Source organism: Phyllobates terribilis, unplaced genomic scaffold (genome assembly GCF_046119375.1).
Source record: "Phyllobates terribilis strain yellow unplaced genomic scaffold, ASM4611937v1 Scaffold_37__1_contigs__length_12642776, whole genome shotgun sequence".
In the NCBI taxonomy this organism is placed as follows: domain Eukaryota; kingdom Metazoa; phylum Chordata; class Amphibia; order Anura; family Dendrobatidae; genus Phyllobates; species Phyllobates terribilis.
In genome coordinates this window covers 567,297-582,569 of record NW_027362797.1, presented here as the reverse complement: position 1 = coordinate 582,569, position 15,273 = coordinate 567,297, and the positions used below count along the sequence as shown (strand labels likewise).

The 15,273-nt window shown below is 46.3% G+C and overlaps 1 pseudogene; it reads right to left on the bottom strand.

Moving 5' to 3' along the window:
* Positions 1–3,863: 3,863 nt before the first annotated feature.
* Positions 3,864–14,958, bottom strand: LOC141182917 (cytochrome c oxidase subunit 5B, mitochondrial-like; annotated as a pseudogene).
* Positions 14,959–15,273: the final 315 nt, after the last annotated feature.

The following is a 15,273-nucleotide window of genomic DNA, read 5'->3' as shown; positions in this document are numbered from 1 at the left end:
CCCCCCATCATCATCCGAAGACTCCGATGACGATGAGGAGTGATTAGAGGAGGAAGGCAGTTCTCTCGTAAAACGGGACTCCACTGATTCCTCTGATTCTGAAGAAACTAGTTTTCGCTTCTTCTTTTTGAGTGAGGTTAAGCCTCTTAAAGACTCTCTGACCTCTGTCTGGATTAGATCCTTTAAATTCTAAAGAAAACCTGGGGGACTCCTCTGCAATGGTTTTCTGAATACAGTCCGAGCATAGGTTTTTGGCATAGGAGGTGGGAAGACCGATTTTGCATAAAGCACACTCCCTGTTTTTACTTTTAGCACTACACTTCTTCGCCTCCTGCCCCAAGAAATAAAAGGAGAAGAAGGAGGAAAAGAGAGAGAGAGAGAGAGAGAGAGAGAGAGAGAGAGAGAGAGAGAGAGAGAGAGAGAGAGAGAGAGAGAGAGAGAGAGAGAGAGAGAGAGAGAGAGAGAGAGAGAGAGAGAGAGAGAGAGAAAAAGAGAGAGAAAAAGAGAGAGAGAAAAAGAGAGAGAGAAGAGCACATTATTCAAGGTGAGACTTTCACGAAGATCACTCACCACACTGCCGTTCAGACTAGGGTACCGGAGGCGGTGGTTGCCGTTCACATGAGGGCTCCCATCTGGCGGAGGTGGACTGACTAAGTCTTTTCTGACCAGTCTTGCCGGAACTCGTACGCCCCTCACTGCTGTGACTTTGTTGATGGGAAGATTCCCGTTCCATTTGTTTGAGCTGCTTGCGCTGCTTTGATGGCTGTGGCTGCTGCTGTACTTCCTGTGGCGGTGACAGCTGCTGCCCAGGTGACTGCGGTTCCTCATCCATCATGGTGGGGATGCAGACACCGCCATCCTGATTGCTCCCCATCCTTAAAAGCAGTAGGGCTCCACCTCCTTTAGGCTCCTCCCCTTCCGGCAGCATGCTCATCTCAATCTCTTTTTTTTTTTAAACTTTAGCCAGCTGGCGCGCTACCCGCAGATCCACTTGCCTCTGCGCGTGCGCAGCCCAGCGGCACACGGCGCGCTTGCAGCGGGATGACACCTCCTGGCCAGAAGTCTCGCACCGCGATCGGCGTGCACTCCACCCTGGAACGCACGCCGGCTCCAAAGCGGATGTCCGCTCTTCTGACTCCGCCTCCTGCCGGAAGCCATACACCGCGCTCCTCCGTGGAGCGCACGCCGGCCTTTCAGCCGGTGGGATAGCGCAATGCTCAGCTTGTCCGGGGGATACAGCGGCAAGCGGCGGTCTTCTGGCTGAGGGACCCCGTAAAGGGGTATCAGCATGGAGCCTCTGGACCGAATGAAGGGGGGAGTTCTCAGACCCCCCCAATCCCCCTGGCTCTCAGGTAACTTCTATCTTTGGAGAACCTCTCCATAGCGTCCTCTCCTGCTAGGGACAGGAAAAACACTGAGGGTGTGATGGGGGGGGCTTTTAACCTCTCATGTGTTTCCTGTCCCTAGAGGAACAGAGGACTACTCTCCTGTCGTGCCGTTATGATGGACGTACTGGTAAATATTCATTTTTTTCTTCCCCCATTCCAAAAATTCCTGTGAAGCACCTGAAGGGTTAATAAACTTCTTGAATGTGGTTTTGAGAATCTTGAGGGGTGCAGTTTTTAGAATGGTGTGACTTTTGGGTATTTTCTGTCATAAAAGCCCCTTATAGTCGCTTCAAATGTGATGTGGTCCCTTAAAAAAAAAATGGTTTTGCAAATTTTGTTTTAAAAATTAGAAATCGCTGGTCAACTTTTAACCCTTATAGCTCCCTAATAAAAAATAAAAAAAAAATGTTGGTTCCAAAATTGTGCTGATGTAAAGTGGACATGTGGGCAATGTTATTTATTAACTATTTTGTGTGACATCTCTGATGTAATGGCATAAAAATTAATTTTGAAAATTGCTAAATTTTCCAAGCTTTTCACAAATAAACGCAAGTGATATCGAAGGAATTTTACCACTATCATGAAGTACAATATGTCACGAAAAAACAGTCTCAGAATCAGCGGGATCCGTTGAAGCGTTCGAGTAATTACCTCATAAAGTGACAGTGGTCAGAATTGTAAAAATTTGCCTAGTCATTATCGTGCAAACCACCCTCAGGGGTAAAGGGGTTCTGCCACCATAAAGAATACAGTTAACCAACCAGAAAAGGGAGAAATAAATGGTTTTGTAATTTATAGTGATTCAAAATTATGCCCCATTCAAAAGATACCAAGCTTTCATTTTTTTGAATTCTGCTCTCTGGCGCCCCCTGGCTTTATTCCAATATGTCCTGGTAGTGGGTGATCAGCTGGTTGAGTTTGTGCAGTTCCTGTCATAAGAGCCCCCCCAACTGCAGTGTGCACAATGTATTCTGTCACAAGTCTGACAGTCTGCTGTAAGCACAGTGTGTGATTCACCCCCTCCCCCTGCACTCACAGCTCCCCTCCCGGTGAGATGGTTCTTCCTCACATCACAGACTTGTAAGCACAATAGCAGAGAGACACCTTCTGCGCTTAGGCTGTGAAGCAGAACCATCTCACCGGGAGGGGAGCTGTGAGTGCAGGGGGAGGGGGTGAATCACACACTGTGCTTACAGCAGACTGTCAGACTTGTGACAGAATACATTGTGCACACTGCGGGTGTGGACTTGGGGGGCTCTTATGACAGGTACTGTGCAAACGCGACCAGCTGATCACCCACTACCAAAACGGAATGGAACAACACCAGGGGGCGCCAGAGAGCAGAATTCAAAAAAATATAAAAGCTTGGTATCTTTTGAATGAAGCATAATTTTGAATCTCTAAATAACAAAATTATTTATTTCTACCTTTTCTGGTTGGTTAACTGTATTCTTTATGGTGGCTCGATCCCTTTAAGGATAAGGCAACGACTTGGCATGGCTGACAGGGTTAAGCCGTTTAAAAATTCAATAGGAAAACACTCCCTTTTGTCATCATCTACAACAACATGGCTCCACCGTCAGCTGATTCTTTTCTCAGACTCACCTCAACATTAAGCTCTTTATGTAGTAAGATTCTAATAGCTTATCTAAAATTGTAATTAGAAACTCCCTTTAACAGTTTTCTTTACCTACTCCCACTTTGATTACATTTCATTTGATAATCCACAGTGCATGATGGGATACTCAAACAGGACATCAAGGGCAGCGGTCACTGCTACAGTTCATCTCCACCCTGAAATGAAGAGTCCGTGACATCCGCTTCAGGGGGTGGGCAGTCCCTGCTGTACTCTGCATGTCCCCTCACCTTACAATGCACACCAAGTGCACTCTTGTCGGCTAGTCTCTTCCCATTAGGGCTAGCGAGGGAGCACACTGTGTGCACTTTAGTACTACACAGTGACAAGGAAGCTCATACAGAGTCAGAATGGACAACCGTCACATGCTCCGTACAGCAGGGAATAACCCTACCCCTGAAACTGATGTCAATGATGACTCTGTGTTTCAGGGTGGAGACAGGGGCTGCGGCAGTGACCAAGCCAAGGCTCCCAGATAACTAGGAGATTCTGGGGATTCTCAAAAAAGGTCATCAGAACAAAGTAGGTAAAAAAAAGTTAGACTAAAGAGGGAACAGCAGTGACTTCTTAAAGTCAATTAGAAGAGCGATTAGATTAGTACAATAGAAAGACATTTAGGATTAAAATCCTTATTAGTTTCGAACCACTCCTATAATTTATCCTGCAGAAGCCACTAGTGGAAGCCAGAGTGGAGATCCAGACTACAGAACGCATCTTGCCCATCCAAACTGCCAAAGTCTTACAGACCTTTGTCAACTCCAATTCAAAGGATGGGAGAACGTTAGCTTTGTTAAGCATTGTTCTGTATGCACGACCAATGCTAATGAAAATAAAACACATTACAATATATCAAGTATTTAATAAAAGATTTTTTAACTTTAACATATGGCTGTCAATAGTAATACAAGTCCTCTTCAGTGTGGAAACTCATAAAGGACAACCTTGTAGTGAGAGCCACACTGTGGGCAGCGATTTACCTGCCCATCATGGGCCCAGAACCAGATAACTTGAGAATTATCTTCTTCACCTGGAAGAAAGAAAATGATAAAAGTTTATGTTTCAGTGCTTGAATTTATTGTACTACTACAAACTGAGCGGATTCTGTGAGTTTATGGTCTTGTACATTATTCTAGATGTATGACCATTATATCTAAACGTGGTAGTACCCCATATGGGGGTGTAAACTGCTATTTGAGCACACGGAGGGATCAGATGGGAAGGAGTGCTCCTTGGCTTTTAAAACGCAGAATTTTGCGATATGGGGACATGGAACTAACATTTTAGTGGTAGAACTGTACATTTTTTATTAGCTGAAAGTTTGTCATTTACACAAGGGTTATTAGGTGAAACTGGACTCCATAATTTATTGAGCAATTTCTCCCAAATGCAGCAATGCCCCATATGTCATCAGAAGTTACTGTTAGGCCACAAATCAGGGCTGAGAAGGAAGGAGCGCTATTTGGTGCACAAATTTTGCAGGTGACATTTGCGGAACCCCGAAGATGTCAATAGAAAAACCCACAAAATGACCCCATTTTAGAAATTGCACCTTTCAATGAATTCATCTACAGCTGCAGTAACTATTTTGGCCCCACAGGAGTTTGCTTTGCAACATACACGCCAGGCTTTTTTCCCCTTGTGAATTGCAAGTCTGCCACTTAAATGCCCATACATTGTGCCCCCATACAGTGTAGTAGCCCCATATATTGTGCCCAGCTGGAGCTTATGGAGACATACACCCCGTAAATTGTTAAGTGCACTCTCCCAGCTACAATAATGCCAAACATGTGGCTGCTTACTGTGGTTTAGGCATAGGGGGGCTTAGAAGGAGGGGAATTTGGAAACACAGATTTCACTGGATTTTATTTGAGGGGTTGGGATCCGTCGCTTTTCAAGAGTCTTTGTTCTACCAGTAACATGGGACCCCCTATGTTTCCAGTGATAGATATCCTGCACAAAACTCCACTCAGGTCTAAGTTAGGGTTTTATTGGTAATATTTTGGGGGACATTACTTGTTTTCAATAGAAGGCTGGGATCATATTATTGTGTTCTACACTAAGCACTTACGCTGGAGTTTCCGTGTAAATCCTACAAAAATGTGATTTAGATGAAACCCCCCAATGCAACCGCTCTCCATAATGAGGCAGGTGGAGACACTTTGGACTCAGTTTGGCATCTGTTCCAGTGGTATCCATCTTGAGACATGCACAGAACAGTGGTCACCCACACTTGTGCGCTAAAAAGACACCTAAACTGATGGGACATTGGCGGAACACAGACCAGACGGAGTCCAAAGTGACCACCTGCCTCATTATAGCGAGTGGTTCAGTCGGGGGTTCTATCTGAATCACATTTTTTGGGGAATTTACACTGAAACCCAGACGCAAGTGCTCAGTGGAGAGCGCAGGATAAATGTGAACCGAGCCTTATTCAGATTATTGGGAATCAGAATGAACAAAAACAGCAGTAAAAGAATAGTTTTTAAATTTTACGCAATTTTCGTGTGGTATAAGTGATAAGACTGCTTTATTATAATGTTCAATACATTAGATTTATAAATAAAATTTTGGTCTACATTCTGAGAGCAACAACTTATCTAGCCAAGAGCTGTACGAGAGCTTATTTTTGCAGGTGGAGTTGGATCCTTTTATAAGTACCATTTTGGGATACAGAACATTCTTTTGATCACTTTTTACACAGATGCAGGATGAACAAAAAAACAAAAGACAGCAATTCAGTTATTAATTTTATATATTTTTATGTGGTTCACTGTGCGGTGAAAGCTATTAGTAGTAAGAATGATTTATTGTTTGGTTCAGTATGATTATAACGATACCAGTTTTAGCTCTTTATGCTTTGCTACTTCTGCACACTAAAAACAATATTTTACAAACATTAATTTGTTTTTGCATCGCCATATTCTAAAAGCTGAAACTTATTTTTTACCACAAGAGCTAGGTGGGGGCTTTTTCTTTGTGGGAAAGTTAAGAGTAATTATACTATATTTATACTATATTTAATACAAGCATTTTATTTACCGTATATTCCGGCGTATAAGACGACCTGGTGTATAAGACGACCCCCCTACTTTCCTGTTAAAATATAGAGTTTAGGATATATTCACCGTATAAGACTACCCCTTTTCCAACGCATACCAAACACCGGTAAAAATTAAAAAAAAAACAGATTTGAATTTAACATGGTCCTTTTTTAATTTAAATTCTTATGACATGCAGGTATATAGCAGGAAAACTGTCACTCAAACATATTAAAATAGGGGGGACCCCACGTCATTTTTTTGGGGGGGTCCCCCATTCTAATAGCTAGTAAAGGCTAGGTATTCAGCTGGGGGCTGATATTAGTAGCCTGGGAAGCTCCGTGGGTATTACCCTCTTCCCAGACTTCAAACATCTGCCCCAGCCGTCTGCTTAACCTCCGCTAGAGACTATAATGATGGTGGATCCCACGCCAATTTTCTTTTTAAAAAATCCTTTATTTTAACACTAAATGACAATTGAGGGGTTAATAAAGATGCAGTCCCTAAATTAATTTTGTAATTAATTTTTCCCAAAAATGTTGACGTGGGGCTTCGCCATATTTTTGTGTCCAGCCAGGTACAGCAGGCAGGAACGGGCTGCCCCCAACCACCAGCTGCCTATTTGTACCTGGCCGGACACAACAATATAGGGAAGCCCTTTTATTTTTAATTATTTCATGAAATAATTAAAAAAAAAAAATACGTGGGGCTTCGCCCTATTTTTGTGTCCAGCCAGGTACAACTAGGCAGCTGGGGACTGGAATCTGCAGCGCAGGGAGGCCCAAGCTTTCTGGGCCCCACCCGCTGCAAATTGCAGTCCGCAGCCGCCCCGGAAAATGGCACGTTCATAGAAGCGCCATCTTCTGGCGCTGTACCCAACTCATCCAGGGCCCTGGTGCGGTGGCTCACTGGGTAATAAAGGGGTTAAGGCCAGCTTGGCATTATCAGCTGGCCCTAAGCCCGAAATTCATGGGGTCACGCCAATATTAGACATGAACACCATGAATTTCTAGTAAAGTAATTAAAAAAAACACAACACCCAGAAAAAAGTCCTTTAATTGAAATAAAGACACAATTTTTTAATGTTCTAAATTAAACCATACTTACCATCACGCCCATTCCAGCTGAAGCCAACGATCTCCTGCAATAAAAGTAAAATAATAAAGCAACCTCATCCTTACCTCTCCATGGTTCCCAGGACCGGTCCAGCTCTGCTACATTCACATGACAGGCTGCACCGCAGCAGAACGCTGCCGTTCAGCTTGCCATGCGGCAGACACTGAGAAGCGCAGGCATGCTTGTGCTCCTCAGTGTCTGACTGTGACGGCATCCAGATGAGCCGAGATCATGTCCAATGAACTCGGCTCACCTCATGCACGTCACTGACAGCGTGGGAAAATTCTCCTGCTCCCCGCATGCGCAGTAGAAGTTTCCCACGCTGTCAGTGACGGACGTCCAGGAGGTGAGCTGAGTTCATTGTCGGCTCATCTGGATGCCGTCACAGCCAGACACTGAGGAGCGCAAGCATGCCTGCGCTTCTCAGTGTCTGCGGGATGACAGGCTGGATGGCAGCGTTCTGCTGCGGTGCAGCCTGTCATGTGAATGTAGCAGAGCTGGACCGGTCCTGGGAACCATGGAGAGGTAAGGATGAGGTTGCTTTATTATTTTTCTTTTATTGCAGGAGATCGTTGGCTTCAGCTGGAATGGGCGTGATGGTAAGTATGGTTTAATTTAGAACAATAAAGGATTGTGTCTTTATTTCAATTAAAGGACTTTATTCTGGGTGTTTGTGTTTTTTTTTTAACTTTGACTATGGGGTTAGTAATGGGGGTGTCTTATAGACGCCTCTCCATTACTAACCTGGGCTTGACGTCAGCTGGCATTATAAGCTGACATCAACCCCAGCCCTATTACCCCACTGCCACCGCTACAGGGCAGTGGGAAGAGCGAGGCTAAGTGCCAGATTTGGCGCATCCTATGGATGCGCCATTCCTGGGGCGGCTGACGGCTGGTGTTTCTAGCCTGGGAGGGGGCCAATATTCATGGCACCCTTCCTGGGCTATTAATATCAGCCTCCAGCTGTCTGCCTAGCCTTTGCTAGCTATTAAAATAGGGGGGACCCCACGTCATTTTTTTGGGGGGGGTCCCCCATTTTAATAGCTAGTAAAGGCTAGGTATTCAGCTGGGGGCTGATATTAGTAGCCTGGGAAGCTCCGTGGGTATTACCCCCTTCCCAGGCTTCAAACATTTGCCCCAGCTGTCTGCTTAACCTCCGCTAGAGACTAAAATTAAGGGGAACCCCACGCCAATTTTTTTTTTTAATAAATCCGTTATTTTAACACTAGATGACAAGTACAGTAACCAGCACTGTCACTGTACTTCATATATATGTGACTGACATGTTTCTATCTATCTAATCTATGTGTGAAGCTCTATTCTTTCTATTCTAAATTGTCGGGTGCCGGCTTATGCCGCTGCTGAATTGCCGGCTTTTCATATATTGTCACAGAAGCGATGCGAACTTCCCAGCTCCGGACACAGCGCAGCGCTTCTGTGACAAGTGAAAGCTGTCGGCACAGAAGCCCTGCGCTGTGTCCGGAGCTGGGAATACGCAGCGATGTGTCCGTTTCAGCACAGAAGCGCTGACCGTCTGGACCTACCGCCACCGTATTTTAACTCCCTCCACCTTATATTAACTCCGACATGACAGGGATACAGCCACGGCAGCTTATTAACACCCCCAGAGTATCCCCGCATGTCAATTTCTGAAAGTTCAAAAGCATTACCGGCGTATAAGACGACCCCAGACTAGACAGAAGATTTTTCAGTCTTCAAAAGTCGTCTTATACGCCGGAATATACGGTAATCCTTTTACTTTAACCTAGTACCACTGTGGAACATGAACATTTCTCACCAATTCCTGGTCCCATACACTGCAGTACTCACGTAGTACTCACAATACAGTGCATGAGACCCGTTAGATTTTCACTGACTCAGTCTGTTAGACACTGCCATAAAAAGGGTCCAACAGACAACTGTACCCCAAGGTCATCTGAGGACCTCGGGGTGCAATGCAAACTATTGGCACCCACGATTAACACTATCTGCTCATCGCGATTGTAAAGAGGGAGTATTCTCCCTTTTAACCACTTAGATGCTGCTGTTGTGATTGACGGTGGTATCTGATGGGTTAATTGGCATGGTGTACATATCTGGCACACAGCCCAAAGTGACATGTGCTCATGACCAATCTGTACAGCTTTCAGGGGTTAATCACCCTTTCTATAAGTTTTACACTGAAATGAAACTTACATCTGCAGCCCACAAGTCTCTGCTTATTGACCGACGGCACAATGTGTGGATTCTCTTTGGTTCATGCATAGGATTTTGGCTTGAGGACGTTAAAAGGATCCTTAAAAAGACAAAATGAGTTGTAAATGTTATACCACTTACAGGTGCATCTCACTAAATTAGAATATCAAAATTTATTTATTTCAGTTCTTCAATACAAAAAGTGAAACTCATTATATAAAGTCATTACAGACAGAATGATCTATTTCAAGTGTTTATTTCTGTTAATGTTGATGATTATGGCTTACAGCCAAAGAAAACACAAAAGTCATTATCTCAGTAAATTAGAATACTTTATAACAGCATGAAAAATGTTTCCTCTTGACAATACCCCATAGATTCTCTATGGGGTTAAGGTCAGGCGAGTTTGCTGGCCAATCAAGCACAGGGATACTGTTGTTTGTAAACCAGGTATTGGCACCTGTCCACACTGCCAAAAGTACCAAGTCCTGCAGGAGAATGAAATTTCCATCTCCAAAAATCTTAGCAGAGGGAAGCGTGAAGTGCAATAAAATCTCCTGGCAGACGGTTGCGCTGACCTTGGTCTTGATAAAAACACAGTGGACCTACACCAGCAGATGACATGGCTCCCCAAACCATCACTGATTGTGGAAACGTCACACTAGACCTCAAGCAGCTTGGATTGTGGCCTCTCCACTCTTCCTTCAGACTCCGGGACCTTGATTTCCAAATGAAATGCAAAATTTACTTTCATCTGAAAACACCACCTTGGACCACTGAGCAACAGTCCAGGTCTTTTTCTCCTTGGCCCAGGTAAGACGCTTCTGGCGCTGTCTATTGGTCATGAGTGGCTTGACACAAGGAATGCGACACTTGTAGCCCATGTCCTGGATAGGTCTGTGTGTGGTGGCTCTTGAAGCAATGACTCCAGCAGCAGTCCACTCCTTGTGAGCCTCCCCCAAATTTTTGAACGGCCTTTTCTTAATAATCCTTTCAAGGCTGCGGTTATCCCGATTGCTTGTGCACCTTTTTCTACACACTTTTTCGTTCCACTCAACTTTCCATTAATATGCTTGGATTCAGCACTCTGAACAGCCAGCTTCTTTAGCAATGACCTTTCGTGGCTTATCCTCCTTGTGGAGTGTGTCAGTGACTGCCTTCTGGACATCTGTCAAGTTAGCAGTCTTCCCCATGATTGTGGAGCCTACTGAAACAGACTAAGGGACCCTTGTAAACGCTTAGGAAGCCTTTGCAGGTGTTTATTGTTAATTATTCTACTTTACTGAGATAATGAGTTTTGTGTTTTCATTGGCTGTAAGCCATATTCAACATTAAAAGAAATAAACACTTGAAATAGATCACTAAGTTTGTAATGACTATATAATATCAGTTTCAGTTTTTGTATTGAAGAACTGAAATAAATTAAATTTTTGATGATATTCTAATTTTGTGAGATGCACCTGTATATGTAAAGAACACAAACGTTTATTTAAAGACACTGAACAAAATAATTTAGCAATGTCTTGTCATGAATCCAGATACACTGAGAGATTCCTGCAAAGGACTCATTATGGACTTTGACCTTAATCCACATTTGTATAAGAGGTCTGTCATTTGCTTTACTTCTCCTGGAAACAAAGGAATAACTGGAACAAGGCCTGAAACTCCTGATAGGCACTGCTGTACTTACACGGTTGATCCTCTGAAATCAGCACAATAGATCCCATGCACAGCTATACAGTACATTGCCTAATCTCAGACCTGCACTATTTACCTGTGTTGAAGCAAGAACACCATCTTATAATAAGGTCTGGAAAGAAGCTGTCGTAGGACAAACTTATTGTAATACTCCTGCCAGCAGTGATCAATGTAATGGAGGCCAAAGTATGTCAACAGCAGGAGAAACACTTCCTCCCCACTATGATGTCTAAAGTGATGGGTACATGGTTAGCACCCCATTCTGCTTTATGACATCCATATGCACTGAGGACCTGTGGAGAGGGTGCATGAGAAAGAACGTAAAAAAAGTAATCTGGTGGCATTACCCCTTGAGTTGTTGCCACATGACAGATGTTTGGAGTCCTTCACAGTGAGAAGCAAGGTAGAACAACGTTATTAAACGATGCTGCCAAAGTATCATTAAATGGGTTGTCCAGGGCCATTTTATTTTTACTTTGGGCCTAAAAACTAACAGGCAGGTAGTTGCAAACAGAGACAACTACCTGCCTGCTTTATCCAACTACAGTCATACTGATTGACAGCTGGCTCTCCGCAGTTAGGCAGCAGGAAGCTGGCTGTCAACAGAGCAGAAGAGAAGAATCTGCTCTGTTGACAAGACGTCCATGGAAGCCGCTGAATCACCAGCAGGAGCAGTCTGTGACCGCTCTGTGCTGGCAGAGACAGACACCAGGCACAGACAGGCAGTTAGCAACTACCTGCCTGTTAGTTTTTAGTTCATAGTAAAATAAATAAATAATAAAAAAAATTCTTCTCATGCCTATTTGTGGATACTGCCATCATTCCTAGACTACATATCCCATCCTGTCTTATATGCTGGAAAAAGTATCCAGTTTCTCCTAGTTCCCCACTCTGTTATAGGGTCCTGGCTTCAAATCCCACCAAGGACAACATCTGCAAGGAGTTTGTATGTTCTCCCTGTGTTTGCGTGGGTTTCCTCCAATTTACTCCCAAACTCCAAAGACATACTGATAGAGAATTTAGATTATGAGCCCCAATGGGGACAGTGATGATAATGTCGGTAAAGTGCTTTGGAATTAAAGGCGCTATATAAGGGATTAAATAAAAAAGCGCCAAGAAATAGGACCTGGGAAGCATGACTACAGAACACAGAAGTGACCAGATGTGTGTTCCCTGTGGCTAGACTGTCTAGCAGGTCACTAATAATGCCCCATATACACCAGGGTGTGACTAGCAGCTACACCAATAAAGTATAGGGGATGCCACCAGGACCCAAACTTTACATCACAAGCACAAGACCTACAGATGCATCTGAAGACGGGGACCCCTCTTCAGCCAGTTTCACTTTGTCCCAGACTCATCAAGTGTCACCAGGTTTCTACTGTAAAACCGATTGGAATGTCGCTTTTTGCACAACTTTTCGTTGCTGAAAGCAAATAGTTTCTTGACACATGTGTGTCCCAGCCAGCTTAGACAACTTTGAGAAGTGGGCAAAGCCAATGTTTGTTCCTCTAAACACACAAGGATATTAAAATGGTTTGTCCAAGACTTGACAACCCCTTTCTTAAAGGCTGTATTACCCAGTATAAAACAAACTCCCCTTCCACACCAGCGTCGTTCCAACAGTGTCAGCAATAGATCTCCCGGTCCCATATGGAATAATCAGCAGCCACGAACAGGCTGCTTCGCTCACACTTCCTGGAGATGAACTTTGGACATCAGAGGAAAGTGTGAGAACAGTGGCCCATTAGCAGCAGACTGGCTGCAGCACTCACACGGTATACAAATATCATGGGAAACCAGGGAGACCCAGCACTCACATTGCTAGAATGGCACCCGCACAGGAGGGGAGTTTGTTTCCATTTTACACTGAGGGCTATAGTAAGGAGGGTTTTTCCACTACTTGGCACAATACAAGAAAATTGTAAAAAAAACAAACAGTAAACACAAGGAGTAAGATACAAGTGTGTGAACATGGCTCAGCCTTGTCCTAGACGCACTCTAACGGACGGGGGAGGGGAGCAGCACCCTAACGGACGGGGGAGGGGAGCAGCACCCTAACGGACGGGGGAGGGGAGCAGCACCCTAACGGACGGGGGAGGGGAGCAGCACCCTAACGGACGGGGGAGGGGAGCAGCACCCTAACAGACGGGGGAGGGGAGCAGCACCCTAACAGACGGGGGAGGGGAGCAGCACCCTAACAGACGGGGGAGGGGAGCAGCACCCTAACAGACGGGGGAGGGGAGCAGCACCCTAACAGACGGGGGAGGGGAGCAGCACCCTAACAGACGGGGGAGGGGAGCAGCACCCTAACAGACGGGGGAGGGGAGCAGCACCCTAACAGACGGGGGAGGGGAGCAGCACCCTAACAGACGGGGGAGGGGAGCAGCACCCTAACAGACGGGGGAGGGGAGCAGCACCCTAACAGACGGGGGAGGGGAGCAGCACCCTAACAGACGGGGGAGGGGAGCAGCACCCTAACAGACGGGGGAGGGGAGCAGCACCCTAACAGACGGGGGAGGGGAGCAGCACCCTAACAGACGGGGGAGGGGAGCAGCACCCTAACAGACGGGGGAGGGGAGCAGCACCCTAACAGACGGGGGAGGGGAGCAGCACCCTAACAGACGGGGGAGGGGAGCAGCACCCTAACAGACGGGGGAGGGGAGCAGCACCCTAACAGACGGGGGAGGGGAGCAGCACCCTAACAGACGGGGGAGGGGAGCAGCACCCTAACAGACGGGGGAGGGGAGCAGCACCCTAACAGACGGGGGAGGGGAGCAGCACCCTAACAGACGGGGGAGGGGAGCAGCACCCTAACAGACGGGGGAGGGGAGCAGCACCCTAACAGACGGGGGAGGGGAGCAGCACCCTAACAGACGGGGGAGGGGAGCAGCACCCTAACGGACGGGGGAGGGGAGCAGCACCCTAACGGACGGGGGAGGGGAGCAGCACCCTAACGCCCCCAGTTGTACATTTCAGTCTTAATTATCTTAGTTAATTATGTCATATACCTCTCCCTTCTTCAAAGCGTTCAGGACTTTCCTCTCCAGGCCCGTCGCCTGCTCCTCATCAGTGGGGATACCTAAACAGAAGACACAAAAAGGACAGATCATAGCAAGAATACTACAAAAAAAAAACAAAGTGACCTGAAAGTGGCTGATAACAGAGGACAATTGCCAGCCGAGCTGTGTGACAATTCAGTCTGTACAGAGGGTACAGTAGTGGAAGTGTAACCTGTGCAGGGGCTTGGCAGACCCCGTGCACACGGTCACAGTCCTGGGTGTCACCTGCTGTCACTGGAGCAGTGAGTACCTGCTGATGGGCGGCGCACATTACTACACTGCTGCAAAGTCACGTACACTGTCCCGTCCTATGCCCTTCACAGGGGACACCGCACACTCCAGCCTCACACCTAGTAATACACAGCAGTCCTCACACCACACACAGGAGGCGGCCACTGTCCACCATGGCTGTCATACCCACCTCCAGCGCTCATGGCTCTGACGCATGGTCGGCTGCGGCACACGGTCCCTGCACTCCGGGGCACAGCGCGACGGACGAGCTGAGAAACCTCCAAGAAGCCATGACTGCTGCACCTCACAGCCGACAGCTGCCACTACAGCGTCCAGGGGGCGGGGCAGTGCGCATTTATACCCGGGACCATACCAAGCGCATAGCGGAGGGGTGCACCGTAACAAGGCAGCGAGCAGAGAGGCCGTGTCATCTCCGTATATGGCCGTAATGTGCTGTACCCGCGGGGTTATTGCTGGCGCTTAATTACCACATGTAAAGGGAGTCAATGACAGGTGGAAACGCCATTTGTTCTCTAGTAGCAGCCGCCCAATAAAAGTGACCTCATCAATGGGAAGAATTGTTTATAAAAAGCAGCAGCTTTGTGATTTACTTGTTTTTAAAAAATCCTTTTCATTCTCAAGGAGAGGAATTTTAGTTTTGTTTACTGCTCGTTGCCTAGGTTACCGGCCACTGCTGTGCTAGGAGTGCAGAGCTTACAAGCTGTTTTCTATAGAGCTTGTACACACTGATTTGAGGCTGCCCGGATTTAGTACCCTGCACTCTCCGGGGCTGCAGCGGTAAAGATGCCTCATGTGTCAGCATCGGAGGGCGCACCATTTGGGTTCAGCGATGCGACATTGCCACATGTCTGACCTGTCAATCAAGCAGCACAGCATCGGCCACCCGG